General features: G+C 32.8%; 1 long non-coding RNA gene across 1 annotated transcript; it reads left to right on the forward strand.

Annotated features, from left to right (window-relative positions):
• Positions 1–3674: 3674 nt before the first annotated feature.
• On the forward strand, positions 3675–5474 carry LOC129001207 (uncharacterized). The gene is made up of 2 exons (XR_008491405.1): positions 3675–3901; positions 4534–5474. It is a non-coding gene; the product is annotated as an uncharacterized LOC129001207 (long non-coding RNA).
• Positions 5475–5915: the final 441 nt, after the last annotated feature.

Below are 5915 nucleotides of genomic sequence, written 5' to 3' on the forward strand. Positions count from 1 at the left end.
AACACAAAGTACATCGTATAAAGTAAAAAGTCTGTACATGTTTCGTACTTGGTGTTTTTTAATAATTAACTTTATGCGTTGACCTGTATTTTGTATTGATGAAGATTTCCGTCGGATTTTCGACCATCTTTTACACTATGTTTTAAAGTATTTGACAATGGGTCTTTGTACCCGAAACTAGTCATCCATAGACTAAAATTAAGACTGGAGACGGACCAAGGTACGTAACCTATTACATATTCGAATATCAGTCTTGGTGGCAAAAATGTTTAGAATTAATAAGTCTTACAGTTGCATATTGATTCTAAAACGACTATAAAATGCCATTGCAATTTTAAAATTAGCCACCATCTTTGAAAGAGTGGAATTAGCTTTTTATGTATCTCATGTTTAGCTAATAAGCACATATGTTTGTTGATACTGTGACGTTCATTTGTCATCGATTCAGATAGTAACATTTATAATCAGATTTATAATAAACACATACAATTTTTTTGGATGGAATTATATTCTATTATACATTCGTAATTTTGTATATATTTGTACATTGTAACTCTATTAAATTACAAGTCATTTACGCCTAGTTTCATAAGTTAAATTAACAATCAAATCGTTTCCGAAAGTGGTTATTTGCAATCTTAGTTATATGTGTTTGTGTTGAGAAGGTTGTTAATATGTTGTACATGTATAACTGTTAAACGGTTGTAGATGTACTATGGCCTAGTTTTTATACTGAAAAATAGATAATCAGTAATGAAATGTAGTAGTGAAGGAAGGTTTGTAGCGTCATTAACAGTAGATGTTGCCAGTCGTGTGTGTAGGCTATAAACTGTGCCTACTCTAGGTACATGTGCATCCGCCCTAAAGGTAATATGTGTGAACCGTAAATGCTTTGTTTTAAACATACTACCTGGTATAAAAAAAACAATTTTTGTGCATTTAAAATACAGGTACAAAAAATTGCGGTTGCAAAAAGATACGTAAACGACACTTTGTGGAATGTATTGAGTTGTTAAAGCAACTTCAGTAATAAGCTAATATATTTGTCATATGATAAATATTTGCAATCTAACGAAATGTATCTAATTTATCAGTAAGTTTTTTTTTCAATGCACTGATTGTGCGGTAGCATCTGATAAGAAAAAAAATTAATCACTCTTCGGTACACAGCTTAAATATATTGTTCAGTATATTCAGCATTGTTCAATATATGGTTTGTAAATAAAAAAAAAATAACAAACACAAACGGGTCTGATATTTTATTACATTTATATACAAGTCTTACAAGATAGACATTCTACGTTCATAATCAATGGTAAATTTGGATTGAAATGAACTTACAATTACTTTATGAATTTTAATTTAAATTTTATAATTTTACCTATACCTAAATAATATATACTTTATATACGAAATAATCTTAATAAACCCGCAGCGCTGAAACTACATATTTTTTTTAAAGAAGAAAAAATGTATAGTATTTGTACAATCTTTGTAATAGTCTTTATCGTTTGATATAGTTTCGACCCTACTGTAATGTAGTTCCAATCTTTTGAAGCGATCATATTTTTGTTGGTAAATTATTTTATTAATAGCTATTACTTTAAATAATAATTGTACTGATAATTTTGAGTTGTTAGAGTTATTTAAAAGCTCTCTTTTTACCTACACTATCTATTATAACTCGTTAGTGGTGCAAGTAATACACTTCAAACATATTTACATAAGATAAATCATTGAACAGAATGCTTTAAGAATCGCGATCTCGACATACTATCTCATCTTGCAATTTGCATGAAAAGGTTTTATAGCATGGCGGACATTAATATGTTTAAGGAGTTTAACATGAAAAAATTATATCTTGAATTTTTTTGTGTCCCTGGATTACTATAGTAGTTCATTATTAAATAGTTTACTTCCCCATAACAATGTATTCTATATTAATGTCATATTTAGTAAATTCTTTGACTTATCCTTTGTATCATTTTTGACCACATTTCTTAATTATGCACTCTCGCTGTGCTTTTCCATTCAAAAATAGTTTTTCAGCTCAGAAAAATAAATTCGCGTCGAGTTTAATTTCTCGCTCCAAAACACAAGGTAAACAGACAACGTACAAGTATACCTTTAGAACTTTAATTAGCAAACACAAACATTCTTTCTTTGTATTCTTTTCTACGTCGTTTTGCCTCAATCCAAAGTATTATTTTAGGTTTTACTGATGTTTTTTTTAATTGGACATGATATCAGAATATAGAGTATTTATTGCAAAAATTAATAGATTTAAAAAAATACGGTGGGGGGGGGGGTTGTTATCAACCATACAAAAGTGGTTTGGGATCTAACAGTTTGAATTCTATCCATTCCGATTGGTTTTAACATCTGTCAAAGGAGTTGATTTGTTAAACACTGAGATAATTAAAATCATTGCTGATACATTAACAGCTTTGAATGCTTTGAAGTTTTAAGTTGTACAAACTTGTTATTGATACATTATCTAGATATTTTTAAATGCTTTTGTTTTGCAAATACTCCTTATGAACGGCCGAAGCAATCCACAAAAAATGTTGCACAGTCATAGTAACCAACTATTGGAAGGTATAAATCTGAAATGATACAAATCAGACTACGTAGCTTTTTCCTACATGAATTTAATAATTGAAAAAGGTTACGGATAGTATAAATTAAAGGTCATAAATTTACTATGAATTTCTCTAATTTGTTCTTAAACTCTATTAAAGAATATCATTTGAAATAGTTATGGAAAACCTTTTTTGGTTAAATTATTCTTTTTTAATAATCTTCAGAGCAATGCAGTAAAGATTAAAGTAAACAATTAAAAATGCCAAGCAGGAGTTGTACTGAATATGCAAACACTTATCAAATATGAGATTGGAAACTTACCAGGAATAATAAACAAACTTAAACGTGGTGAGAATATCAAACTACGAAATAAGCTTTACTTCATTGTGTATATTTCAACCTTAAAGTGTTCTCTCTAATCAGTGACGTATTTTTAAAAGGATTATAGTATAAAAAGAAAAAAATCTTCTATATAGACCCTTACAAGATTTCTAACATTTTATTTGGAAAAATATTAATTGACGGACAATTCTAATTCAATATGTGTATCATTTCAAGGGTATGATAAAATTAATTATTTCATTTAATTTCCAAGAAATACTCTCTTACGTAATGGATTTTAAAACCATGCTATTAACACTAGTGGCACTGTTTTAATACTTACATTGCTTTGATTGAGAGGCTTACATTTGCATAGCTCAACACGTTCCATAAATTAATCTAAGACATAATTGTTAGCTTTTATTAGTTCATTTGATAAGACAAACACCTTGAAATATGTCGGCTATGTCCTAAGATTAGTATATATAAGTAAAACAATTTCAAAACCTAAAATGACTTTTAGTTTTATGTTACTTTACTTGCGATATTAATACACTAAATCGGTAAATAAAATTCACCTAGTAATTATTATTTTAATATTGACAGGGCAGAAAAGTTTTACTCTGGTTTCGTATTGCAGTTTATGATTAGTTTTGAGCCGTGCGAGTTGACGGCTCAGGTCTTCTATTACATATAAGTTTTTTTTTTTGGCGGAAGTGTCCGCTTGTTTCATTCGCAGGCCGTTGAGCTTCTAGAAGGTTCTCGAACGTTCCAACGTTCCAGTTTTCTCGTCAATTTCCGGTTTTGTGGGGCCGTTTGGGTTGTCGGCTACAGCCAGTCTTCTTCTTGGGTTACGTCTACTGCTCGACATCTTTTTCCCCTTTTCTCGTTGGAAGTTGAATTTAAGTTACCATGTCGTCTTCGGACACTATGTTGTCTTCAAGTTCATCAAAGGGGCGAGCTACAAACATGTCTTCGTAAATATTGATTATGTTGGGTAAGTGATTTTATCGTTAACTAATCAATTGAGTTAGTTTTTTCTGTTGCTCCACACACTGGCAGGATTACCACGTGTGGCCACAATGTTAAAGTTTTATTTTCAGTTGTGGTAAGTTTGTTTAAGTATTTTATGGTGAGTAATTACTTTGTTCTAAGTCAAGTAAACTTTCAGCGATTTATTTAGGTCCTTGGATCTGAGACTTGGGACTGTACGGTCTCTCACCTGAATCGAACCTAGGTTTAGAGAAATGTGAAATTTATTATAGGCTAGGCCTATTCTTTGTCCAAGTGTAGATTCTTTGTTCAAGTGTAATTTCTTTGTTTAAGTGTATTATCTTATATATGTAGGGTCATTTTGTTGTAAAAGTAATTTTTGGGTAACGACTGCAAGTGGTACTGTTTTATGTTAGTTTTACGATGTAGGCTAGGGCTTCACACTATCTAAGCCTTGTTACCAGTAAGACTGAATTTTGTTTAAAACTAGCCTAACTAGTAGAAGTTAATATTCTTCAAGAGTCAAACTATGGCCTAGGCCTAGTACAGATTTTCAATCAAGGGTGCTACCTTAACCTGTAATTGAAGTAGGCCTGTGTTTTACAAGATATTATTGGATGTGAATTATGTTGAAAGGGCTCCCGGCTATGACTGACACCAGCCTGATTTGAGACCTGTGACGAGGCCATGAAGAGAGGACCGAGGACCACACACACACACACATCCTGCTGACCATGTAAGAAGCTACTGCTGCCGGAGTTTGGACAGTGCTGCCGGAGTTTGGACAGCGCTGCCGGAGTTTGGACTCTGCTGCCGGAGTTTGGGCTGTCTATCCTATTGGTGATCCATGCTGCGCCACATCGCAGGTTGTCATCGGTGGAAGCCTACCTACTGTGACCATCCTACAGTTATGCCAGGTGGTGTTGTTCCATTATTACTCTGGCCTATTACAGACTCAGTTACTAGCCAAATTAACAAATTTCAACTCCATTTTGATACGTTCCGTTCTACTCGTCAAACTGTTAAATAGTGTGTGGGACATCCTCGGTCCAGCCTCAATTGTCACAAATATCCAATGTCTTTTTTTAACACCTTTCAATTAATTCTTTAATGTGTCAGCAGTTCCTTTGTGATTTAAACTTAGTGTAATAATTTTGATACTCGGCCTAGCCTAGTTAGAATTTATTTCAGTTTTCTTGACCGGCCTAGTGGGCACAATTGGTTAATCTTTGTCTCTAAATTTACTTATTCGGCCTTTCATTCTAAATTTGCCCCTAGTGCCTAAGTTAGGTTCTGATTTAAATCTTAAACATTTTATTTGAAATCTTGTCGTTTTGACTTTGTAAATTTTCATGTCACGACTTACGCTCGATCGTTAATCGTTCAACTGTTTAAGGTGAACTTTTCACCTATTTTGTAGGCCTAACCTTTTAATATCATTCTGTAATCTTTATGTAGGTAATTGAATTTATTAATTTTTTACCAACAAATATTGAGTAGGCTAGTTGTAACTTGTAATGATTTGTAATTGTACTTGTATATATATATTTTGACTGAGATTAAATGGTATTTTGCAATTTCTGTGTTGTTTAATCACCTCCGGAACTTTGTGACTGCTTATGACGGTTGGGCAGCCATGGGCCGAACCTGGTTAGGTTAGGTTAAGGGTCTAGTGCGTTACATATGGTAGCAGAGCGTGGTTGCTCATTTCCTTGTCAATTGCAGTCATAGAGTTTCTGGAGGGGGATTTTCAGGTGGGAGACTGTTTAGTTGCGGAAGCCGGAGTAACCTGTCAGTGTGGGAGCGGAGATCAATATTGTTGTTGCATTGTGTATTGTTTATTATTGTTCATCAGTGTTGTTTATTTATTGATTCATATGTTTATTGTTCATGTCATTGATTGTCCATTTTCAGGTAATATTTTCTTGGTCATTTGTTATATTTAGAGGTTAGCTTAGGTTGGTGTTATGATTCATCGTGGGTGGGAGCCCCAACATTGCATTTAAGGTTATTAATTC

Source organism: Macrosteles quadrilineatus, unplaced genomic scaffold, assembly GCF_028750875.1.
Source record: "Macrosteles quadrilineatus isolate MER2022 unplaced genomic scaffold, UCM_ALF_1.0 Scaffold_8__2_contigs__length_117827958, whole genome shotgun sequence".
NCBI classification, from domain to species: domain Eukaryota; kingdom Metazoa; phylum Arthropoda; class Insecta; order Hemiptera; family Cicadellidae; genus Macrosteles; species Macrosteles quadrilineatus.